Source organism: Diadema antillarum, unplaced genomic scaffold (assembly GCF_040938485.1).
Source record: "Diadema antillarum isolate AM-2024a unplaced genomic scaffold, OU_Dant_1.0 seq00001807_RagTag, whole genome shotgun sequence".
Classification (NCBI taxonomy): Eukaryota; Metazoa; Echinodermata; class Echinoidea; order Diadematoida; family Diadematidae; genus Diadema; species Diadema antillarum.
Genome location: NW_027272482.1, coordinates 48,784 through 76,607, shown reverse-complemented (window position 1 = coordinate 76,607; position 27,824 = coordinate 48,784). Strand labels below are relative to the sequence as shown.

At 37.6% G+C, this 27,824-nt stretch overlaps 1 long non-coding RNA gene across 1 annotated transcript; it reads right to left on the bottom strand.

Annotated features, from left to right (window-relative positions):
* Positions 1–525: 525 nt before the first annotated feature.
* LOC139712443 (uncharacterized) lies at positions 526–3,504 on the bottom strand. Its single transcript, XR_011709564.1, has 3 exons — positions 3,212–3,504; positions 1,550–1,687; positions 526–964 (listed from the first exon to the last, which is right to left on the bottom strand). It is a non-coding gene; the product is annotated as an uncharacterized lncRNA (long non-coding RNA).
* Positions 3,505–27,824: the final 24,320 nt, after the last annotated feature.

The window sequence follows — 27,824 nt, the reverse complement described above, 5'->3', positions numbered from 1 at the left end:
CCCCTAGGGATGCTACCTGCCAAGTTTGGTGAAAATCGGTCATGGGGTTCTCGAGAAGAAGATGAAAATGTAAAAAGTTTACGGACGACGCACGACGGACGACGCACGACGGACGCCGGACGAAGAGCGATCGCAATAGCTCACTTGAGCCTTCGGCTCAGGTGAGCTAAAAAAGGACAAAACATTTTGTGCCTGGATATTGCAGCCCTTTCAGTTTCCAGTAACAGTTTAACGCACATGCAGTTTAGGAGTTTACAGGATTTATTTTCCCTACTTGCTACATGGGGCAAGAACAAATTTTCCAGGCAATCAATTCACTGTTTCATTCTGATTCACACATTTGAGTACTAACATGTTTGTTGTTACCTCACAGGAAAGACAGAAATAGAGAGTTCAGAGATATAAATGTAGTGTCATTTCAGTTATCACTGCCATCACATGAATGTAGTCTATGATTGGAATTGATGTTATTCATGTTCAATGTGCATTTATCAGAATCCCCAACAATCCTGGTAAAAGGTGCAGCTTTTTCATTACTAACATGTCTTTTGCTATAATACACAATGAAGGCATAAATTGACAGTAGGCCTACAGGAAGAACTGGTGTCAGAGCTATTATCATTGCCATCACTTGGATGCACTCAACATAATTATGATATTGAAGTCATCCAAGTTCAGTTTTCAAACATTTGCCAGCCACAAAGAAGAACATGAGAGGGGATGTCACTGGCTTCATGGAGCTAAGTAGTTGGGAGGGCTGGTTCTGATTGATGAGAGGGGATGTCACTGGATTCACTGAGCTTGGTGGCAGAGAGGGCTGGTTTCCACTGGCGAGATGGATGTCACAGGTCTCACCGAGCTGCGTAGTCTAGAAGAGGCAGTCTTATTTGGCGAGAGGGGGTGTCACTGGCTTCAACAACCTGGATATCTGTGATGGCACTTGGATGTGATGCTAGCTGTTCCACTGCAATAGAGGCCAACAAGCACATTCTATTGATCTCTCATCTAATGACTGAATGTTGGTAATAAAGTAACTACTACACATTTACAATGAAACATTATTTTACTACTCATATAGACTCAATTAACTATTCAGTAATACACATAGTAAATATTCTCTTTAAAGACTATCATTCAAGTAATGACAAGTTTAGTACTGATGAAAGCAATTATGTTATATGCTGAAAGTCCAATGAAAATAGCTCATTTTATTTATGATATTTACATAAAAATTCCCTAATATGCATGCCAAAGGGACGTCTTCATCATCTACTGTAAAAGTGGAAATTTCTTGCGGTGTTGGTTGAAATTTTCACGCATTTCGCGTAAGCCGAAACTAGCGCGAAAATAAAAGCATGCGAATATTTTTGCTCGCCATTTGTTCAAGTAGTTGATGTCTTGATTCCGCGGAACTATAAACATGCGAAGCTCTTCTTACCCCGCCGACCGCAAAAAATTAGTCGCGCTAAAATATCCACTTTTACAGTAACCTGTATCTCCTTACATCTGCCCAGGCTCTGATAAAATCAATATCTGTCAGCACTCTCACCAGGTTTTGATCCACTTCAATTTGACCCAAGTCCTTTCCTCAGAGTAGCATTTTCCTCCACAACTAACTGGAGAAGGCAACGGCATTCATGAACTTGTCCTTTTTCCATTTCACAGGGGCATCTGGACTGGAGTTCATCTGTATATCAGACACAATGAAAGGCATTAACACGGACTTACAATTAGGATAGTCCCGTTAGTTCTTCACCAATCTGTAAATTTAGTCACAGAACTTGCTATCCCATGTATTGCAGTGTAGAGTCTACCAGGTAGCTTTACCTTGTAGTGCTCACATACATGCAACAGAGAAAACTCCATGAAATATGTTAGAAATAGACTGTCTACTGTAGAACTTAAATAGCAAAAAGGAAAATAAGACCTACAGAGACCCTAGCCAAATTTTTGATGAGTTGACACTGCACATGACGTCGGGATGACCTCAGCCTCTCATTGTGCATCTGGGTAATTCTGTGAAGTTGGGGCACGAAGTGTGACATTTTAGCATAACTCAATACACTGTACTAATTATGCTATACAGGTATTGTTTATAGGCTTTGCAGTTGTATTGAGACCATACATTTTCCTGGAAATTTTGTGCAATTCCGACTCAATTTTGATGAAATTATTAAAACGATATGTAATGGTGTCCTGTAGCATTGTGACGTGTCCATGTAGCATCGTGATAGTAAACATTTGGTCCTAAAAGACAAATTAAGGCAATTAGCTTGACCAAAATTTGATATAATATGCATAATTACTAGATTAGTCAGATAGCTAAATATCTTAACTCTCCTTTCCACAGTTTTACACAAAAAAGGACACCGCATAGCATCGTGATACATTTTGTAATTTTCTTTTAAAATTGAAACTGTGTACATGAAATTTGAGATACCTGGTATTTAGCTATCTTATTCATACCTTGTAAATATGCATATTGCATCAAATTTTGGTCAAGCTCATTGCCATAATTTATCTCTTTGGACCAAATTTTAAAATATCACGATGCTACGTGGACACGTCACGATGCTCCAGGACACAGTGTTACATATTGTTTAATAACTTCATTAAAATTGAGTCTGAATGGCACAAAATTTCCAGGAAAATGTGTGGCCTCAATGCAAATGTAAAGCCTACAAACAATAAATGTATAGCATAATTGATATTGAGTTATGCTGACATGTATTTTGTCAATATCACGATGCTACATACATGGACACTGCCCCAACTTCATGGAATTACCCATCTACAAAGTAGGCCCTATTTATTTATAATTCGTTATGTTGTGTATACAACCTCATATCGGGCCTATGATGTCTTTCAATCCAGCCACATGCAAGGGATTTGGGGGTCTGTATAATTCCACATACAATCATATAGTAGGCCTATATGTGGCTGCAATGTACAAACTATGTAACTTGTAACCCTAAAAGTAATGATCAAGACAACCATAATCTTATTAACCACTACCACAGCTTTGGGTTAAAAAAAAATGTTACAGCAAGAATAAGAACAGCATCGTTTGAGAACACAGAGTTATCTATTCAATTTATTGATGTTTTGTGTACTAAATATCAACATTAACTGTCATTTGCAGGTTCAAAACAGTTGTTGGATCTAGGTGTATTAAAATAGTACCAGGTAATTAAAGTTAGTTTGTACAAACCTTTTGTACCAACGGAAGGGCTGGTCTCAATGGGCAATAGGGGATGTCACTGGCTTCATCAAGCTGGGAGGGCTGGTCTCGACTGATGAGAGGGGACATCACTGGCTTCACCAAGCCGGGTATAGGCTAGCTGGTCGAAACTGACGAGAGGGAATGTCACTGGCTTCATCAAGCTGGTTAGCTAGGAGGGCTGGTCTCAATTGATGAGAGGGGATGTCACTGGCTTCACCGAGCTGGGTAGCTGGTCAAAACTGACGAGAGGGAATTTCACTGGCTTCATCAAGCTGGGTAGCTGGGAGGGCTGTGGTCTCAACTGACCAGAGGGGCTGTCACTGGCTTCACTGAGCTGCCTAGTCAGGATGGTCCTTGAATGCGATGCTGGCTGTTGCCCTACAAAAGATACCCACAATAATATCTGACAGACCTTTCTCAACAACTAGCACCTACTGTGCTACAAAGCATACACCATTAACCACTACACTATAGAGACTGAGTGAACTGCACTACAATGCATATACGCCATTAGCCACTTATGTATGTACGCACAATAGATACACTTCAATCAACATTTTTGCAATGCCATGTGTACCGGAGACAATAACAAGGTACTGGTACCTTACCAAACATGTGAATTCACGTTTTTGGTCCGATCATAGCTGTGATGACAACATATACACAGTTGAGTCTCCACAAAGTATTTTGTAAAAACCGAGAGTTACCAGATTCGCTGACACTTTCATTCATTCAGTGTCGTTTCGTAAAATTGGATTTCTCGCCTATCGCCAATTTGTAACAAATGTCAGTTCTGATGAGTGTCGTAACTTTCTTATTTCGACATTTTGAGACCCATAATTTGACATGAAGGTAGAATAGGGCAACATAATCCAGAATACGGTAAAATAGGAATTCGCGTATTTACATGCAAAACACAAATAGCGTGCCATTTCTTACTGTGAACAGCGATTTATGTGTAATAGAGAAGCACATTTCAAAAAGGAGAAATGTTGAGCCAAATTTGGGATGTCATTCATAGGCAAAAAAATTTCCATGTTAACTTATGGTAACTATACACAGCCCAGTTGCTGTACGTAGGTACATAGCGACAGGATTCGCACAGCGTACCGTACTTACAGCGTCTACCACTCCTATAAACTAGTCCGAGGCCCTTTTTCTCTGCCATTATAGCTGTAGCCCGACCACACGCTGTAAGTACACTGTGCGAATCCTGTCGCTACGTACGTACAGTGACTGGGCTGTGTATAGTTACCATAACTGGAAATTTTTTTTGCCTATGAATGACATCCCAAATTTGGCTCAACATTTCTCCTTTTTGAAATGTGCTTCTCTATTAATTACACATAAATCGCTGTTCACATTAAGAAATGGCACGCTAATAAAGTGTTTTGCATGTAGATATTAAATACGCGAATTCCTATTTTACCGTATTCTGGATTATGTTGCCCTATTCTACTTTCATGTCATTAAATTATGGGTCTCAAAATACATAGGTCTAAGATACCTACCATACCTCAATCGCATTCTGAATACACCTTTTTGTGAATCTGCATGTAGCCTTTCTCCACATATGTGAGTATTAAAAATCTCAGGCAAACTCTGATAGGCCTAGACTATAAGTAGGGTCTAGAACTGTCTATATCTTTTAGTTTAATACTTAATAATAGAAAAATGTTAGGGTGTGGCATAGGATTAGGACACCTAACAAAATTACTAATCTAGGCCTACTATCAGTATTACTAAATAGTAGGCCAATAGTGTGTGTAGATCCTCTAAGTGACATCTCTATCAATTAATGTTACACTAACAACACTAAACACTGTAACACTAACAGTTGTTATAGGTCCTACTCACACTGAACTAGTATGCATGACTATGAGGTCTTCCGAGTTTCACAAATTTATTACCGATCCAGCCGAAGTGAAATGACATCTCTGTCGTTCAGCCCCTTATCTTCTAGTGTCTTGAGGGGAATTGGGACTCTACATTTTATTTTTCTGTCACCATCTCCATACTCTGTCACTGGTTTTCATGGTCTTCCTCTTCTTGGAGACAGATCTCTCGCTCTCCAACTGCGGCTCCATTGTTAGTGTGGATGGTATTTATACGCAGCCAGCAGATCAGAGTTCAAGCGGACCCGTGCCAGCTACAAGCTGCCGGGCGGATCCCGGGAAATGCACCGATAACGCTCGCTAGCCAGTGAACAGGCACCCGGGTTTCGCCTCGCAATAGGGGCGATATCTTGGGCTTGCTTTTCGCCGAGGAGAAGGCAATACATTAACGCTGTGCCAAAATCGGACAAAAGAGGGAGGCAAAAACAACACTTGAACGGAGAGCCTCTAAGCCGACCCCCCGTGATTTTGACGAGCGTTACATGTAACGCTCTTCAAAAAATCATAGATATCTTCATAATGCCGTATTTTTCATCGATTCTTTTTCATTGCTTAGTCCTTTCATAGACATTGGTCCTTGTTTTTGCCTGTTTCACTTCATGAAATAGCACTTTTGCATTTTGGGTTCCAACACTCCTCCCCAGTCCCTTTAATATACGGCACTGAACAACAACAATAAAGTGCGTGCTCTATAGTTTCTGTTAGGGCAAGGCGCGCTGTGCAGCTGAGGGTTTATGACGCCCTAACAATGGCTTCTATATTGGGAAATCGGGCGACTTTCAGCACACAATGAAGTACATGTACGTATAACGGGTGGAAATCACTGATATCTCTATGGAAGAACAAGATCAATGGTGGAAATGAGCTGCATACTTGGCGGAGGTCTGCGCTATAGAAAAGCACTCTGAGAGCGCAGACCTCCGCCAAGTGACTATAGTCACTATATTCGTGACTATAGTCACGAATATAGTTTAACGTGTGTATCAAACGACACTATACATAGACTTCAATGACTTCTGTATGTTTATTTTGTTTGAATTGCCTGTTATTTATTTATCCAGTTGCATACAGGTTTTTTCCCTTTCTTTCCTCCCTTTCCCCTCAACTCACTCTTCTTCTTCTCCTTTATCCTCACATTTCTCCTGCTCTCCCTTTGTGCCTCCCTTTTCTTCTCCCCAGCCTTGTTTCTTTTTTCTCCTCTCTCCCCCTCACTCTGTTCTTGTCTCAGCCTCACACTTCATGTAGAATTCTCTATCTCTCAACATTCCACATTCCACGCCTCCTCTCCTCTTCTATGCCTTCTTTATTCGCTGAAATGGTTGTCATATGACTGGAGGATATAGGGTATATTTTTTTTTCACTCAACACTGCTTTGTTGTAATATGATTTATAATCATGGATTGCCCCTATTGATGTATTGATGATTTGTTGTTGTTGTCGTCGTAATGATTGTATTTTGTTCGTGTTTTACACATTGTATATGTAATTTATTTTGTCTCACTGTAATTTTATCAATGTAAATAAGACGCAATTCAGCCATTCGGCTGGAATCGAAGTTTGATTATCAATAAACCATTCATTCATATTCATTTATTAACTCAAGTGCAATTTGGTCTGTGGTTGCCAGGCATGTGATTTTAATGCCATTTATCTTTCTATTTATCTTTTTATCAAATGTTATTACAGTGAGGCTGGTTGGTGGATCAACCCAAAATGAAGGCCGAGTTGAGATATCGTGTAACGGACAGTGGGGCACGGTGTGTGACAGCTGGTGGGATATCAACGACGCGCACGCGGTGTGCAGAGATCTCGGCTACTCATCAGCTTTGAATTATTATTTGAGAGCTCGCTTTGGGCCGGGTTCTGGACCAATCTGGCTTCATTGGGTTTACTGTGAGGGAACGGAAAACTCTCTGGTTCATTGCTTTCGTTGGCCATGGAGATGTCATCAGGGCTGTAGTCACAGTGAAGACGCCGGAGTGAGGTGTGAAGGAGACCGTAAGTTTGATTCATTTATTCACGCATTTCATATCGTAACTTAGGCCAAGTAACAAAAATGGAAATAATAATGAAATAAAAATCAAGATGAAAAAAAAAATATATATATATATTTTGTAATGTATTACTTCCTTTCTTGACTTCCTGTGAGCAGGAAGAAATATAGAAGAATGTTCAAAGAGGATGAATTTAAGCATTGGTTATGCACTTTTTTGACTTAAGCAAGAAATTGATTCATTGTATTATAGAATTCACTAAAAGAAAATTATTTTAGGAAGACGAATAAGGAAAGCATTAAACATTTTCAAAGTGAGTTAATTATGATAATCAATGATATTTCTTTAAGATATAACAAGATACAAAATTATCATGTCAGTGGCTACTGCTTGAAAAACCTTTAATCAATTTTTGGGATTATCGCAAATAGCAGCATCCAAAATTACACGTGAAAAGTTACGCATTTTACCCCGTGAAGGATTGTCGCCTTTATTAAAGAGACTTTAAAATGCTGTGTGAGATGATAATGAAAAGATTATCCATTTCGTAGTCGGCGCCATTTCATACAAACACGTAGTATACGAGGGAGAGAGTATTATACAAGCGCCCTCAACTCTTTGGTATGAATTAGACATTATGAGTAATTAGACATTATGAGTAATCTACAATACAGAAAACAGCTCTTCGTATCATTTGTCACGAATCGTGGAGAGGTCATACTAATAATTTATTTCACAAAAATAATATTTTGAAAATTTATCATCTTTATCGTTTGCAATTAGGACAATTCATGTATAAACTCACTAACCATTCTCTCCCCCTTGTGTTTGATTCCATGTTTTTAAAGAATGAAACTGTTCATGACATGCACATCCAACCCGTCAATCCCATGAATATCATTTGCCTTTGACTAGGACGGTTTTTGCAAAATCTTTATTCTCCTTTTCTGGACCAAAATTCTGGAATTCTCTTGATAATAATATAAAAGAAGTTTTAAGTTTTAATATGTTTTCTTTCAAGTTAAAGAATTATTTAAAAACTTCGTATGCAGCATAATGATTCATTCTTTTTTTATACTTGTGATTTTCAAAACTGTTGTTGCTCGGTAATCTCACTACTCTTTGTTAATCAGTGAGCCCGTGCGTCTGTGCCTCCAGAGCTCTGGTTATAACCCATCGTTTCCCTCTCCTCTCCCCCTCCCTCCCCCCCCCCCCCCCCCTTGTCCACTTCGGACTTACTACCTTCCTCACTATCTTTCTATCCTCTCATCAATCCGTCCTTACAAGAGAGCCGCCTTGTGTTTGTCAATGTGCGTTGGTATGTGTGCTTGTGTATGTGTATTACTTTGTCTTTTTTTTTTACTACCGCTTAGGGAAATTGTTGTTGTTGTTTTTGCTAATGTCCTCGGCCTCCTTTTCGGAATCCATGATTTAGCTGTTACTAAGACTAAGTTGGTAAAGAGACTAACTTGTTAGACTGACAAGCCGGCTGACAAGTTAATAGACTTTGTTAGTATAATAAACTTGTAATAGGTCACCATCTTCATGAGATCTCGACCACGTGCGCGCATGGTGTTGACAAAATAAAAACAATCATTTAAGTCGACTTGGCGAGATAAGTTATGTCGCCATGACGACATGTAATTTTCTATAAGTCAACTTGGCAAGATACCTTATGTCACCATGACGACATGTAACTTTTTAGATGTCGACTTGGCAAGATATCTTATGTCACCATGACGACATGTAACATTTTAGATATCAGCTTGGGTAGATAACTTATGTCACCATGATGACATGTAACTTTTCAGATGTCGACTTGGCAAGATACGTTATGTAGGCATGGTTACTTGTTCATACTAAGGGCGACGAAACTTTATGCTAGCAATATTGATTTTGATATCAGAAACTGCGGTGGGCTGGGATAAGAATGACCTAATATGCCTTAAGAAGTTCTTAGGATCAAGTTTCAGACCCGGGTGTCAGAGTAATGGTCATGTCTTTTGGGGGGCACTTCCTAACTTTCTCCCTCATTATTCTGGGAAATATTTAGGAAGAAACTTATGAATATTTTCAGAATAACACCCCAGGACTCGTGCCCGGCATCACACTGGGCCTGGCGATCATTCTTGTACTTAAAGTATGTAGGCCTAGGGCAAGTTGTAGTTTCGCATAGCCTCGTATTATTATATTCACACATCTACAAACGCGCCCCAAAGATTTTACAACCTAAAACACATTATCTGAATATGTAAAATTCCTGCAGGAGTTGAATATTTCGGTTACACTTTTACCCATTGCGAAATAAGTCGATGGTTTGAATTGAAGCTCTGCGCTGCACTCAAACAGTTGGCCGCGGTATGGTAGTGTATATACACGTATACATGTACTATGATAGCATAGGTATACTCGGACCGTCCTGATATTCAGTCCTGAAGCTATTTTCCATCGACAACAGTCCTAAAACAAGATTAACAAATACTTGGTTTCGCGAACTCATGAGTAAATCAATTTTACGCCATGTGTCAAGTCCTCTTTATCAACCGTCCTTATATTGGAACACATAGGCGCCGGAAGTGGGGGGGGGGGGGGGGCGCCCCACCCCCCCCCCCCCCCCCCAAAAAGTGGGGGGGGGGGGCAAAACGCATTTTTGCCCCCCCCCCCCAAAAAAAAAAAAAAATAATAATAAAAAAATAATAATAATAATAATAAATGAATAAACAAAGAAAATAAAATAAGTATGTATATATATATGAATAAAAGGGAAAAAATATGGCTACAAACGGCAGCTTTTGGACTGTAAAATGTCAAAATTTTCAAGCTCGCTCGCTTCGCTCGCTCGCATCCAGCAGTTGAGCCCGGTGCGCCCCCCCCCATAATTTCTAAAGCGAAAAACATAGCTACGACGGTAGTTGTTGGACTCTAGAATGTCAAAATTTTCAAGCTCGCTCGCTTCGCTCGCTCGCATTTAATCGTTATGCCATTCTCCTAATGTTGCTGACAGTAATTGCCAGTAGTTGCGCCCAATGCTCCCACCCCTTAATTTCCAAAGCGAAAGATAAATATAGCTACAAACGGGAGTTTTGGGACTGTAAAATGTCAAAATTTTCAAGCTCGCTCTCTTCGCTCGCTCGCATTCAATCGTTATGCCACTCTCCTAATGTTGTTGCCAGTAATTGCCAGCAGTTGCGCCCGATGCCCCCCCCCCCTTAATTTCCAACGCGAAAGATATAGCTACAAACGGGAGTTTTTGGACTGTAACATGTCAAAATTTTCAAGCTCGCTCGCTTCGCTCGCTCGCATTGAATCGTTATGCCACTCTCCTGACGTTGCTGCCAGTAATTGCCAGCAGTTGCGCCCGATGACCCCCCCCCCCCCTTAATTTCCAAAGCGAAAGATATAGCTACAAACGGGAGTTTCGGGATTGTAAAATGTCAAAATTCTCAAGCTCGCTCGCATTGAATCGTTATGCCATTCTCCTAATGTTGCTGCCAGTAATTGCCAGCATTTGCGCCCGATGCGCCGCCCCATTAATTTCCAAAGTGAAAGATAAAGCTACAAACCCCAGTTTTGGGACTGTAGAATGTCAAAATTTTCAAGCTTGCTCGCTTCCCCTCGCATTGAATCGTTATGCCATTCTCCTAATGTTGCTGCCAATAATTGCCAGCAGTTGCGCCCGATGCGCCCCATTTATTTCCAAAGCGAAATACATGTATATAGCTACGATTAAAACTCCAGTTTTGGAACTGTAGAATATCAAAATTTTCAAGCTCGCTCGCTTCCCTCGCTCGCATTTTATTGTTATACCATTCACCTTATGTTGCTGACAGTATATAATTTGTCGATCGTTTCACACCGTCATTCCATAATCCATGTAAGGAAAACTTACAATGTTCCTCAATGACTACGTTGTTGAATGTATCACATTCCGTAATGTATTGTAGTCCCATTATCACGCACACACGCACAAGCACACAGACCGTCAAAATTACTTTATAATGGTTCCCCCCATGTTTCGACCCACCGTACGCCACTTTTACATATATATATATAATATATATATATATATATATATATATATATATATATATATATATATATATATATAATAAATGTGTGTGTGTGTGTGTGTGTGTGTGTATGCATGTGTATATTGTGTAACATATGCATGGTCTAATCTTGAGCCCCCTCCAATGTTTGCCCCCCCCCCCCCCCCCCCCCAATCCAAAACTGCTTCCGGCGCGCCTGTTGGAACACTTCCTTAGTGAAACACTCTTTTCCATCGGTATGATTACTTCTTCTTCTTCTTCTTTTTTGTCACTATAATTATGTACATTGTTTCTTTTATTTTTGTTAATATAGTTGGTGCATATACTTCATAGTGTTTAACGAACTGTCCTTATCAGATGAATGAAAGTCAATCTGTTAACATGTACCGGTTTGGATCATTTTTTTTTAAGGAATTGGTAAAACTATTGAATTGAATATTGACAGTAATCGAAAGCTCTCCAAAATGAGCAAGGCCCAAATTTCCAGTGATAAATCTGAAATATGTCTAAGATAAATCCTCTGATGTTATTCAGACTCATTTCAGTTCGTTGGTTTCTATTTTCCTTTGTGTCTCATGTAAAGGAAGCGATAATGTTGTCGACGAGTCTCTTACTTCGGGTCTTGACTACCGTATCAATCGTTTTACACATTACAACGTTCGTAGTGAGCTGACGTTTACTCCAACGGCAGCTGACAATGAGGGCGTACTTCAGTGTCGTCTCATCGCCAGTGAACGGTCCCTAACCCTGGAAGTTCAACGTGAGTATGTACAGTTTTAGTCACGGTCAGTATCAGGGAGGCATTTCATGAAGACACTCATCAAATATTATTGGATAGGGTTTTACTGCTACAAAAGAAGGCTCTCCGCATTATTTGTAACACCGTTCCATATTCTCATACAGATCCTTTGTTTTTTCATAATAAGATTCTGAAAATTAAAGATTTGTTTTTGTTTCAACTCGGGCAATTTATGTATACTTATAATAATAACGGTCTTCCGTCTATTTTTAACTCCATGTTCATGCGCAACCGGACATACCATGGATATCCAACCAGACAGTCAAATGAATTTCATTTACCTTTATTAAGAACCGTGCTTGCTCAACAGACTTTCATTTATGTAGGTCCAAGATTCTGGAACTCCCTTCCCATGGACATAAAAAATGCACCATCATTGTTTTCTTTTAAAAAGAGATTGAAGAGTTTTCTTTTGAAGTCTTATAATGCAACCGAATAAACATAATTCTGCAATGTATCTTCTTTCATCATAGGCAGCGTTCTCTTGAGGCATCGACCATTTTTTACCGCGTTTAGTATTTTTGTATTCCCCACGTGCCCTCATGGTTACAGTCTGTTCCGCTGGAAAGCAGCTCAACACTGTTTCACTCTCGAAAACGCGTGACTATTTGTCTCTGTGGGCTTCGCCCCGTGGTGTATGCATCAAAATAAGTTAGGTTTTCTCTCTCTCTTTCTCTCTCTCTTCCTCTTCTCCCCATTTTCTGTTCCCTATTTTCACACTTTTGCTTTCTTTTCTTCTTTCTTTCTTTCTTTTTAACCCGACTTTCCCAGTTTCCCGCACTCTTTGTAGTTGTAAGTTTTTCACCCCCTTTACTTCCCCTCTTTCCCCCTTTTCCCTCAGAGGTACCCACATGTTACAAGCATAGTCTTTTGAGTGGGTACCTCCACTTTTTTTTTTCACTGAGTGTATAAATGTTTCTTTTTGTACTAAACATAAAGACATGAACATGTTGTTATCCCTGTCTGACTATGTATATTATCAAAGACTCGCATGCCAAATGTATCATACTGTTTGATATCTAAAAAGTCAATCATATCCGACAAGTTTTGAGAAATTATTTAGTCTGATTGGCTGATTTCTCTGAACTTGTCGGATATAATTGACTTGTCGGACATTTTTCCGACAAGTTCCTTCATGAAACGCCCCCAGGTCTATCGGGACCTGCTTGTAAGGCAAAAGGATGTCATGCTTCTGTGTACGGTCCTATTCAAATATTGTAGAAGGCTATTCTGGTTGATATGCAGACACAAGATGATGACGTCTCGAGATAAAATTCATGAGAAGATAAGATATGCACTTATTGATAGTAACCTTGATCCTTTTGCTATAAAAATAGAGAAGAGAAATATCCACGGATATTTCTGATAATAAACTCAAACAAAAATTGTGTGACAAGTACGATCCTTGGGAATATTAAGTATCATACTTAATACATAGCACCCCCAGTGCCCCAAAATAATATTGCCTGGTCGTTAGCTGATAAGAAAACTTTGGAATATATGTGTCATTCCTATGCCTGGTTAAGCATTATTATTTTACTCTCATTCCCCGTTTGAAAACATTATGTACACTTGCCTGTAACATTATAGTTGAGTTGAGTTGAGTTGAGTTGAGTTTATTAACAATATACATGTGAATATGATAACATGATAACATGAAATTCCACAGTGTAAGATACAATAACATGAATTTTTTTATGAGAATACGATGATTTTGTACAAGGTTCTTACAGCTTTGCAAGCATATATTTTACATACTTATATCTACCTTAGATGAGAATACATGTGTTATAATAGATTTAGTTTTGCTGTGATACATTTATCACTGAAAAAGGCAAAGAGAATGAATAAGTATGTAATGTAGACATATATGCATAGACAGAGGTTATGAAAAAAGTAATAGAAAAAAAAATAATAGAAAAACAGAAGATAATGTTAAAGGGAGAACCAAAAGTTAGCACAAGTGCTAGTCGGGAATGGTTCTCCCATTATACATGTATATTTAAGCTGCTTATTGCAAGGTCTACTCTTTTAAAGTAACTATACTATAGAAGTACATTAAACTGAACACTGAAATTTCTTTTCATCACTAAACTTCTTTTAACAAGTGATTTTTTAGGTTTCTTCGAAATGAAGATCTTGTTCTTTCCTCTTGAACATTGGGCAAACTATTCCAAAACTTTGATCCGACAAAAGATATAGAAAATGTACCATGTGTCGTTTTACATTTCGGGAGTCTAAGCATGGAATGATCTTTGCCTCTAGTCCTGTATGCATGATTCATTGGCTCATAATATTGTGTTACAGAATGTGGTAAATGTCCCGTGTGTAGATCATATACAAAGGTTGACACTGCAAGCTTATGGGTCAAAAACATCTAACACTCCTAGGCTGGTGAATAATGGCCTAGAACCTGTTCTTAAGGGGGAAAATGTAATTGCTCTCACGGCCATTTTTTGCGCTAAAAATATAGTAAGTCCTACTTTTTTTTAACATGTCATTTATTTTGTTGATGTTTCTGGATGATTGGTGAATAATTATGGCAATGAGTTATTAATCTGTCATCAGATCCTTGTCATGTGACAGACGCTCCAGCAGACAATATCATCTTGATCAAGATTGTTGACAACGAGGACGGGCAAGAAACTAATGGCCTCAGGATCACGTGTCACGTCGACCCACGTGACCAGCCATTTCCACCAATAGAAACTTACAAGATTGCAGTGAATGACGTCATCGAGTCAGCTTCAAACTCCCCTTCCTTGATCCTTGAGTCCATTCCGAGTGAATGCGTTGAAATCTCCTGCACTGGTATCAACGACATCGGAATGACGAACACAACAAAGACTTACTGTCCAAGAAGCGACGGTGAGACGATAACATTTTTCCATAGTGTTAAAGTCCATTTGAGTTCATGCACACATTCTCTCACCAAATCTACATAATAACCACTTTCTCTTACGTATTGTTAATTTACTAGACAGATTTTTTTTTTGAAGATTTATCCATCTTTATCATCTACATACACCAGTTCTGTTTTAATAATGATAAGGGTAGCACCTTTATCGTTGATTCTTCCAAGTTGATTAAGGAGACACATTAGTACATGTTGCCTTGTGAAATTAAAAAAAGAATGAACAATAATTCAGGTCGCGGCACTTTGAATAGATTCATTTTTCTTTTGACATCGTTATTTTGTATTTACCCTAAACCTTTCGATCAATTAGCTTAAATGTCAATCGACCTAATAGCGGTAATGCAAGAGAGTTATTTTTTTTTCCCCTTAGTGCTGGAAGGTAGCTTGAATTTACAATTGTTTGAAATCGTGAATAATATTTCTACTGCTCATAAGTTTTAATAGGGCGGGTATTCTCTTTAGATGCATTGCACCACTTCCCAATATTTGTATTTCTAAATTTGTCACGTACCGCCATTAATCATAACTCAAAGAAATAAACAAACAAGCAACAAAACACTTTTTTCTCTCATTTTTGTATGTCTAGTTCAAGCACCTCCAGCGAGTAACATCCTCTCCATCGAGACCCAGGAGATCAATGGAGAAGGAAGCCAGGTCATTCTCTTTATCACGTGTCATATTAGTCCCGAGGACCAGCCCTCCCCACACCTTCACACATACACCATCGGAGTCGACAACACCACTCTCTCCTCGTCCAGCAGTACCTCGGCTTTCTTCAGACCACGCCCACACAACAGGTGCATCAATGTCACGTGCTCGGGGACGAACGGGATTGGTTGGACCTACACCAGTCTAGAGTACTGCTCGACTTTCGGCTCGGAGAAAGGTTGATATACTTTTGATATATTGATTTTATTTACCACAAGGCTGTGATGTAGAAAGCGAAAGAACAAAAAAAGAAAGAAAAACAAACAAGTAAACAATCATGCAAAAAAACAAAACAAACAAACAAAGAAAAAAAACAACAACAACGTAAGATTTTAATGTGAGATTCCAAGTAACGGCTCGGTGAAAGGTTAATGTTCTTCTGATACGATTTTATTCACCAAAGGAATATGATGTAGAAAGCAAAACAGAAAAAAAAAAATCACGAACAAACAAAATAACAAACAATCAAATAAACCAAACAAAGAAACAAAAAATAAACCCGCAGAACTAGAAGGTTACACGTAGCGAGGTTGGCGGAGACAATTTTCTCCAGCGTTTTGATGCAAATCAATTTCAGTTCATATACTTATTTTTTTTTCTTTTTTTTCTAGTCGCAAATTTGTTCACGTGAACAAACAAAATACTGCCGTAGTAGAGTAGGATTTGTTTGTTTGTTTGTTTGTTTTTCTATTTGTTTAACAAAATAGTAAAGTTTTAATGTTAACATTCATTTTTAAATGAGTTTTAAAGTGTTAATTAGGTGTTTTGTCGTGTTTTGTTTTTTGATAGACAACGCAAAATTTTACAAGCTTATTTGTCGAGATTGCGCAATGTCATCCAAACTCAACAGTGTCTGGTTTAAAATCTTCCTGTGATTACCGAGGATTGGAGGGGGATGTTTCTCATAAGGAATACTATCGTTGATTTCTTGACAAAAGCAAACAAACAAAACAGCAATAAAATAAGCAACATTACATATTATTACAGAGTTAGGTTTTTATTTTGAACCAAATATAGATCTACCCGCTTGAATTCACTATTATATTTAAGCCTTGTCTACTCGTTCTACTCGAACACTTACGACTGATCCTAGATGTTTTCGTCTGGAGTGTATTCTCTTGAGATGAGATAATCTTATGTTAGACCATTTTCCTATTAGTTTATTTATCAATAAATCAAATCGTATGGTGGTACCAAACGATGCGGCAACGCTTTAGGAATAACTGCCTAAAGAGAAAAGTGTGTGCAAGAACAATGACTAAGAGAACAATATGACTTATGGGGGCTCTTTAATTATCAATGACGGACATCCACTTCTTTGTGTGTTGGTTAATTCAAAATGAATGCAAATCTATTAAAAATTTAATTAGTAGTCGGTTTGGAGTTAAGGGCTCTCATCTTCACGTTGCAAGATTAGTAAACTTATTCCCCCTCCCCAGAAAAAAAAACAAACAAAAAAACAATCAATCTCTTCTTTGCCTCTCACTAAATCTAATAAGGAAAAGTCCAAGATATTGAATGTGTTGATAACGAATATTCAAGAAGTCATCCTACTCAGATCTTAAAGCCAGTAACAAACTATAATGATGATTATGAAGGACCAACGCTTTTACATTTTCATTTACCATTCTTCTGAAGTTGTTTACTTGTTAAATTCTGATCCTTCGAATTTTGAGTAGGGGGTCTTAATATTGTTTATCAACGATATTCAGGATTTGAGAAGAATGGTAAGTACCTGACACAGTCTCCCAACCCCCACCCCCACCCCCACCTCCACCCCCCCCCCCCCCAAAAAAAAATGATTGGTTTTTTATGTTGTTGTTGTTGGTTTTTTTTTCAATCTTAGGTCACGCGCCTCCAGCGAGTGACATCCTCTCCATCGAGACCCAGGAGATCAATGGAGAAGGAAGCCAGGTCATTCTCTTTATCACGTGTCATATTAGTCCCGAGGACCAGCCCTCCCCACACCTTCACACATACACCATCGGAGTCGACAACACCACTCTCTCCTCGTCCAGCAGTACCTCGGCTCTCTTCAGACCACGCCCACACAACAGGTGCATCAATGTCACGTGCTCGGGGACGAACGGGATTGGTTGGACCTACACCAGTCTAGAGTACTGCTCGACTTTCGGCTCGGAGAAAGGTTGGTATACTTTTGATATATTGATTTTATTTACCACAAGGCTGTGATGTAGAAAGCGAAAGAACAAAAAAAGAAAGAAAAACAAACAAGTAAACAATCAAGCAAAAAAAAAACAAAAAACAAAACAAAGAAAAAAAAAAAACGTAAGATTTTAATGTGAGATTCCAAGTAACGGCTCGGTGAAAGGTTAATGTTCTTCTGATACGATTTTATTTACCAAAGGAATATGATGTAGAAAGCAAAAAAAAAAAAAAAAAAATCACGAACAAACAAAATAACAAACAATCAAATAAATCAAACAAAGAAACAAAAAATAAACCCGCAGAACTGGAAGGTTACACGTAGCGAGGTTGGCGGAGACAATTTTCTCCAGCGTTTTGATATCTCTTTATCCCTACATGATTTAGTTTTGATGAGACTGAAATTTTTATGCGTGAGTTCACTTATATTAAACTTCCACCCGTTTTTTTAATGAATTATTTCAACCGTTGTGATGACATTCATTCAAAATACACACATCATCAATCTAATATTCATCCATTTTGTTTCTGAAGACTTCATGCCCAGAAACAGTCGATAAAGTTTCCTGGATCCAATTCTTGGAACTCCAGAATTCCTGAAAATCTTAAGCTGCCTTTGCATAATTTCAAGAAAAAAAAAAATGATATGTTTTTGCCTCCTCTTTATTCTATGTTATAATAATTTAATTATCAGGCCTGAGAGGTTCTGGTTGAAACTATATGCATGAGGCGACTTCACTAGTTCTATTTTGAAATAGTGCTATAATGCTACGTAAGACAACGAAGAGACATAGTTTAACCAGAACGTCGAATAATGGTCTGGTATATTTGTTTCATATCCCTCCCAATTAATTGAAGAGTAACAGCAAAGAGCGTGGTTGACTGGTCTAAAGATTCGAAAGTTTCACAATGTGGAAGTGTATGACTGTATGCATTGACTGTGGGATGCCCTTTACCTCTCGAAGCGAAGACGCAGTGCGTTTGGTGAAAAATCGTACTGTAACATGATGTATTATGCATTAAAATACGCGCTTGGCAAATACCCATCGCCATTGCAGCATGGTAATTTTTTTTCCCCCAAGGGAAATATTTGGGCTACGATTTTCATGACATAAATATGTTTTGTCGCTTTCGCTGGCCTCAACCAATCAGGGGTCAAGAAATAGTTTTTGAGGAATAAGATATATTGTAGGCTTTGGTAGTTTTCATCCGATATTCCTTTTTGATGGTTCTCTGTCAAATAGTAAGGTTCCGACCATACAGGTCCAATTACTTGTCTTCATCGAGGAGTTCTTCAAAAGTCGTCGACTACGTACGCCCTGTTTGTGACGGCGTTCCTCATTTTGATGGCTAACTGTGCGATCGTGGTAATGAAAAGAAGAAAAATCATAATCTTCTGAAGAGGTATTAGACTACGGATTCGTCCTTATCTACTACATTCTTTTTCTTTTCATTTCACCGTACCTTTTCTTCTTTTTCTTTGACTGTTTCTATCATGCCTTCTACATCCCCTTCAAGTGTTAAAAATTCACCCTTTAACCTCTTTGTCTCTACTTTCTTCTTCCCACTCTTCCCTCACTTCTTCTGTTCATTTTTATTCGTTGTTGACATCTTCGTCTTTTTCTTCTCCTGCGGCCGTTAGACTGTCAACCTTGTTTAAATTTCGTACACGAGTCGATCAGTACTTCAATGGAAATAATTACGAAGAAAAGCTAAGGGTGGCAGTTTCTGGTTTGAACATTTTATTACTGGATAGGGGATGTAACTGTGTCCCCAGGTAGAACCGAGTCTCCGTGAACGGTTTCTATCATGTAGAGTAACAACAGCATTTTGAAACGTTGGTCTTGTGAGTGTTTGAACAATGTTATGTCAATAACAACAACAACAACAACAACAACAACAACAACAACAACAACAACTACAACAATTGTAACCTTTACTTTTTGAATATATAATTTGTGTGTTTTGCTGATAAGGTTGTAATCACAAGTAAATTTTGAAACCCATAATTTGATGACATTAAATAACATGTGACCTGTATGCCTCCGCTCTAGTAATGATTAAGCCTGTATACTATGGAGATTTTTCCCTTGTCAAATATGTCTTTATACTCTTCTAATAGCCAAATTATTTCTATTTTGTTTTGTTACTCTTCTTATAGATGGACAGCACAAACCGGAATATCGGCCTCATAATCAAGTTTGTCATTTTGTTCGACAAAAACAACCACCCACCTGGCGAATGTGACAGTGGATGAGTGTAAAGGCAGTAGATAATTTACCTCTTTTATTAAGCAGATGACAACCAGAAATTGATATTACTTCTATTCTAATACGTATATGTCGATTGCATGGTATGTGCACGGAAATAGGTAAGAACAAGTATTATCTTTAAGCGGAATTTTTTTTTTTTATCTTGCTTTTTTTTTTTAGTCAGACCTTCTTCTCAGTACCTAAATAATTGGTGAAGGAAGAGAAGTCTAGTCTCCGGCTCGAGGACAATTACGTGAAACCTTCATAGATGTGATTAACTGGTCTTTACTTTTAAAACAAACAATTTTCATTACATCCTATGTCCATTGTACGTCAAAATATAGGATCAAATCATATTCAGTCTAATTATATAATATACCAAAGTGCGCACTCAAAATTCAAGTAAAATTCTCAAGCTGCTGGACATGAAAAGAAGACTATCGTGGCTTGGATATGTAACGTGTATCCACGTTCACACGCACAGACACACACCTTATGACTTGTGATCTAGTCATCCCTGATCGCAGCATCACTGGGTTTAGCATGACAAGACTATCTCTCCGTAAAGACGTATGCGATGTTAACTGCGTGTGTACTGAATAAGGTATTATAATAATTGTATTCATGAGTAAAGATCTTCCCATCTTCCCATAGACCGTGTTCTCAGAACCTAAATCATTGTTGACAGAATAGTCTCTGACACAAGAAGACTTACGTGAATCCTTCATTGATATGATGTACTGGTTTTAAACCAGGACCCTGTTTCATAAAGATGTTCGTAAAGTAACGAACAAAAACTGGTTTTCAGTTCAGATGTGCTATACTTATTAGAATATCAATAATTCAGCACAAGAACTGATCACCAGTCGTTAATAAGTCGTTCATAACTTTTCGAACAGCTTTATGAAACACCCCCTGGACATTTTCTTTGCTTCTATGTGTTCAAAGCATTTGATCAAATCATATCCTGTTTAGGCTTTATTGATGATATGATTACATCAGTCTTTATCCGGCAGTATAGGATTGTCATTGTGAAAGCATATCACTCAGTAAAGACTTCTTTTGAAGATCAATAACCACGTCTTTACAACACTTGTCTGATTTCATGATTGCATATTTGTCATTGTATCTTTTCTCCCTCTTTCTGAAAAGAAAACAGAATCTAAAATCAAAATCACAGTCAGTGACGGATAGTAGAACGTGTTTGTGAATAGGTAAGGATGTTTCTATTAAAGTCACGTGACGGATGAGTGGGAGAAGTACGCTGTGTAAAAATTGGCAAAAGTAAGATTGAGACACATGTATGTTTGTGTATGCATCATGTCCACGTGTGTAAGCATGAAATGGCGTGCTTATGTGCATAGGTATAGAATGGTGAACACAGACTACCCATGACTGTGTAAGGCAAACTGCAGCGTTGGAGTTGAGTGTATCTGCGATGCTCATGACCTTGCAGTATGACCGTATAGAGAATGACAGGATGTTTGCAGAAAACAAGTTTGGAGGCAGAAGAAAAGCACAATATGATACTCCGCGTGAAATGGAGACGAATTTATATTAGTGAGTGGATAGTAATAGCGGCGAATCTCACGAAGTGCGACTGTGCCGGGCCTATAGCGATGAGGTTTCTTCTTGTTTTTAATATGTCCGCTCTTTTGTAGTTTTTCGGGTATATGTACCCAATCCTTATATTCACAATATCATTCAAGGGTGCGTCTTATTACTCCTATACATCCTGGAAATCTGTTTGCTTGTGTCCGCGATGGCGTGTGTTGCAGTTTCATTTTCTTTTGTTTCTCTTTTCTCTTTTTGTCGTTCTTTCCTGTTATTTCATTTCATGTCAGTTGACATTGGTTTCTTTGATTTTGTTTCATATATTTGTTTGTAGTTTCATGAAGCCATTATTTGCTTTTTATGTATTTCTGAGGGTCCCATATCGTACAAACTTGGCTTTTTAGTGGGACCCTCCATTTCCATTCCCATCCGTGTAATATGCATATGTATATACCTTATAAATGCAATTATGTCGTTAATCATCATCACATGTATCTTGATGTACGTTTATCGAAATTACTACAAATTTGTTTTGTTTATGCATTGAACATGATTTCTTCTGTTTATGTAATGGAAATAAAAATAAAGTTGAACTTGAACTTGAACTTGATTGTATGTTTGAAATGGATGGTGTAGTATCGGTAGAGATGAGGATGAGAGTTTAAACATTTTGCTAGATATCAAGAAATCACTCACAAAATATTACAGAGCATATTATTCTAACAGGAATTCTAAAATCATTTGATGAAAATCGGTTTATGGCTAAGATATCAAAAAAAGATAAAAATAAAACAAAGAGACGGCAATAAAAGGTTGGTCCCACCTTTTATTAGGATCAGTTTGTTTTGGATATCTCGGCCATATCCAAAACAATTTTCATCAAATAAACAGTGGATTCCTTTTGGAATCACATGTCTTTCATATTTCAAAAAGAGTTATTTCGTTATCTCACCAAAGAATGTTAGAGAGCAAACATAAGTTAGGTCTCAACCTATAAAAGTATATGAATGTATTTAAGACTATGTGTGTGTGTGTATGTGTGTGTGTGTGTGTGTGTGTTTGTGTGTATGTGTTTACATAAATGACCCTACATCAGAAAACCAATAAAGAAGCCACAAGACATGGATTTTTTAGCGCGATCATGTTCTGGAAGAGTATCCAGACTTGAAACTTTAAATAATGCAAAACTCAACTCAAATATACTCTCCTAAGCTATCTAAACATTGGAAAGAAAGCACACACTCTGGAAAAGTGTGTTCCGAGAAAAGAGGTTCTGAAGTACAGTCTATTCAAGCGTTTAATCTTACCGTGAGCCGTGCTGTGTAAAATAAATATCGCAGGAGGGCAAAAAAAAAATGATGTAAAACTTCATAGCAACGGCAATGAAGGGATTATCAAATCAACTTCTATTTTATCATGCTCGACTAATGGCCCATTCTCAGTAAAAGCGTTCAAATACGGAATTTTGGTGTCGCCGACATTCCATGACAGTTTGCGGTTCCCTGAAACCTATTAGATACTACTTAAATGTTTATAATATATCACGAGGACTTTATTTGTTAAAAATAAACACGATCAAATGCGATTGTCTGCCTTTTTGTATAAAATTTTGCTGTTAAACTTCGTTAAGACCCCCAAAACGCAGTGTCGCCGGCTATTTCAGAATTATGTTTTATTGCTCCTCTCCGTCCACAAACACACTTTCCAAATATCATTTTCATGGACGATGAGCATATCATATGTGCTAATCACAATACTCAAAAAGTTCCAAAATTTTTATTGACTTCTTTTTTTATAGCCTTTTGAAACCTGTCGCCAAGTTCACCGCCAGATACGTTACCAGTTTCTTTAGTGTTACAGCATTGCGAAAATAACAAGACTATGCAATGACCCTGTGTATATGAAACCCTGAGGATATACTTCATACATTGCAAGTACTTAGATTTTTCGCGCAACAGCTCTTTATTGAGAATACGGTACGATGTTTGAAATATCGGTTTTCTACACTTTTATTTGGACAGATACGTTACATACTTTTCACGCCACCCACTGCGACAGATATTGCAATGTCAGACAAATCGTATATTATACATTACTCCTCGGAATGACGCATCGATTCAACATTAAAGTTTAGTACAAGTGAGAAATATTTGGTAGATATCCCTTTCATAATAATATGATCGACCATATACGTTACCACAGATACGTTACCCCAGATACGTGATCGAATTTTGCTCATTGGTCTTGTGCTTTCTGGGGATCAAATCTGGTCAAAATTCATCCCTACACATTACATGCTTCGTTTTGTTGGACCTCAGGATTATATTCTTACACCAAAAGGACAGAGAGGTGAAAAAGAGCAACACTTCCATATGATTTTTCTTTCTGCGTCAGTGTCTCACAACTTAATGCCAAGTTTTCCGACAGATACGTTACCACATAATCAAAATGCTGAAAAGAAATTGTAAATGTTTTTACAAACAAATCGTTGTGTGCTCATAAACTCCAAAGTTCTATTTTATAAAACCCAGCCACTTTCATATTCTATGCAACAACTTTGAACGTTTATTTTACAAGACGAAGCTAAGATTCAGCATATCAGTTTTTTGCTTTTCAGATTTAGCAGATACGTTACGTATAATTCAGGGCACCCACGGTGACAAATAATGTTATGTAAAACAAAGTGTTCATAAAACAAGTCTGCATAGAATGACGCTTCAATAAAAAATTAAAGTTATGTTCAAATGAAGAATATTCAGCAGAAATTGCTCTGTAACTTCACCGACAGGTTCATTTACGGTACGCCAGATACGTTACCAAACTTTGAAAGAGTAAAAAGTATTTTATGAAACGCTTCCGAGAAAAGTTTCAGTGTTCTGTTGCATATTTATTCTAGTGTTTTTCAACATATGAAGAACTACTCAAGATTCATTGATACGTTGAAAAATTATTTATTCATTTTCATTAAAAGGGATGAGCCAAATACGTTACCATAGGTCAAACAACTGTTTAGCATATCGAGTTCACAGAGACTGTACCTACTTCCTTCTAAGTGCCTGCAAAAATATATATTTTTAAACCTTGTTTGCATTATCCATCAAAACTTAATGAATATTTATAGTCAGATGGATAAATACATTCAGACGTAAGATGATAATATTCTGTGAATGAAGAACTCGGCTTTCACATTTAGGGCTCTTTTCAACTACATTTCATAGTTTATATATTACGTACAATGTTTAAAATGGTTAATTTGGGCCTACTTCATTCATTTTTACATCAATTCATGGGGTAAATAATTAAACAGGTGATATTTATTAATTCATACACAACTAAAATTATTACTTATATTTTACCAGATACGTTACCAAAGGTGATTCGATGTTTTTCAATAGTTATTTCCCCAGGAAAGCAATTCATATTTGTTTCCTGTGGAAATTCTAGATCGGATCGTTCCCTTTGCATGATTTGTGGGATTCGAAACTTTATTTGTAAGCGAAATTTGCTAAAAATACAAAGTGAATCTTAAGGTTATATTTCATTTCAGCAAAAAGCATATTTCAACCTATCACACAGAAATAATTTCTACCAATTAGCAAGGGATGACAACATCTTTACTTCTTGAAAAACCCCAATATCTTTAGGGGGGACAGATGTCTTTTCCTGAACAGAAATTGGATCAAAACAATAAATCTAATTCAGAGTTAGGAGTCCATTACAACATGTAAATTTGCGGTAACGTATCTGATTGGTGATCAAAAATCATATATGATGCTCTATTTTAATTCATTTTTACTCAATGAATGGCCATCATTTAGAATGTTCCACTTTTTATTTCGTATTTGACCGGTTTTGAAGTTTCCGAAAACACATCTTTGAATGTATTACTTTGTGGTTGATTTTTCGGTTTTACTCACATGGAATTGAACACTTAATCTGAGAATGGCCCTAATATGATTGACGCATGTTGTTAATGTGTAGTACCAACTTTCGAAACAGTGCTAGCAGCATCCTTTCAAAAGATGTAAGAATTGATCTTGAAAAAGTGTGTATAGATTTTTAAGAAATGAAAAAAGGGGCTCTTCGGACACATCTAATCACACAATTCTGCTTGAAGTAAAAATAAAATAAACAAAACAAAAAGGAAACACACAAACGTTTCCAAAATAATATACAGTCTTCAAAGTCGTATTTCTTCATTTTCACTTCTTTGTTTCATTAAAGCAGACACCTATCCAGGACGGGGTCATAGATTCTCAAACGCAAAGAGCTTTATCAAAAAGGTGTTGTTTTGTTGTTGTTGCAGTTGATGATGATGATGATGATTTTGGTGGGGGTTTTAATCTGAAATAAAACAAACTATTATGACAAACGACCTCAACGACATGTTCTATAGAGCAAAATTCTATCGGAGGAGGCAGATTAGATGTCAACCTCACCACCATTAAGATTCAGGTCTTACAGAAATGCCTGAGATGGGATTGATCAGAGAAGGCCTATAATATTGGAATATAATGCAGTATTGAAATTAAAAGAGTCTGAGGTTTTCCCACAATTCTAGATATCTCAACACTTGCATTATGACAAGTCACTCGTTCTTCAGCAAAATCGTGTCGAAGGAGGCCGCAGACGGAAGTCAACCTGCCATTAACCTAAAATAAAGTAATTTAACTAAAAGGTATTTGTAGTATTCCAGTATTAGAGTGTAATGAAGTGCTGCAAGTAAAATAACCCGAGGTCTTCCTACAAGTCGATATATCTCAACAAGACGTGTTAATCTCTCGTTTTACAGTAAATTTGTGTCAGAGGAGGAAGACGGAAGTAAACTTGCAATGCAGTTCAATAATCTAAGTTCTACAAAACATTCAGTGGTGGTTTTGGTAGCATAATATACCATGGAAAGTAAAACAGTGAAATATTCCTACAGGAAGAGACAGCCCGACAGGACGTCTTACAGTGCATGTGCCGGTAAGTTGTATAGCATATCACTCAGTAAAGACTTCTTTTGAAGATAAAAAAACAGGTCTTTATAACACTTGTCTGATTTCATGATTGCATATTTGTCATTGTATCTTTTCTCCCTCTTTCTGAAAGAAAACAGAATCTAAAATCAAAATAACAGTCAGTGACGCATCGTAGAACGTGTTTGTGAATAGGTAAGGATGTTTCTATTAAAGTCACGTGACGGATGAGAGGGAGAAGTACGCTGTGGAGAAAGTGGCAAAAGTAAGATTGAGACACATGTATGTTTGTGTAAGCATCATGTTCACGTGTGTAAGCATGAAATGGCGTGCTTATGTGCATCGGTATAGAATGGTGAACACAGACTACTCATGATTGTGTAAGGCAAACTGCAGCTGTTCGTTGGAGTTGAGTGTATCTGTGATGCTCATGACCTTGTAGTATGACCGTATAGAGAATGACAGGATGTTTGCAGAAAACAAGTTTGGAGGCAGAAGAAAAAACACAATATGAGACTCCGCGTGAAATGAAGACGAATTTATATTAGTGAGTGGATGGATATGATTGTATGTTTGAAATGGATGGTGTAGTATCGGTAGAGATGAGGATGAGAGTTTAAACATTTTGCTAGATATCAAGAAATCACTCACAAAATATTACAGAGCATATCATTCTAGCAGGAATTCTTAAATCATTTGATGAAAATCGGTTTATGGCTAAGATAACAAAAAAAAAGATAAAATAAAACAAAGAGACCGTAATAAAAGGTTGGTCCCACCTTTTATTAGGATCAATCTGTTTTGGATATCTCAGCCATATCCAAAACAATTTTCATCAAATAAACAGTGGATTCCTTTTGGAATCACATGTCTTTCATATTTCAAAAAGAGTTATTTCGTTATCTCACCAAAGAATGTTAGAGAGCAAACATAAGTTAGGTCTCAACCTATAAAAGTATCTGAATGTATGTAAGACACTGTGTGTGTGTGTGTGTGTGTGTGTGTGTGTGTGTGTGTGTGCGTGTGTACATAAATGACCCTACATCAGAAAACCAATAAAGAAGCCACATGACATGGATATTTTAGCGCGATCATGTTCTGGAAGAGTATCCAGACTTGAAACTTTAAATGATGCATAACTCAACTCAGATATACTCTCCTGAGCTATCTAAACATTGGAAAGAAAGCACACACTCTGGAAAAGTGTGTTCCGTGAAAAGAGGTTCTGAAGTACAGTCTATTCAAGCGTTTAATCTTACCGTGAGCCGTGTTGTGTAAAATAAATATCGCAGTAGGGAAAAAAAAT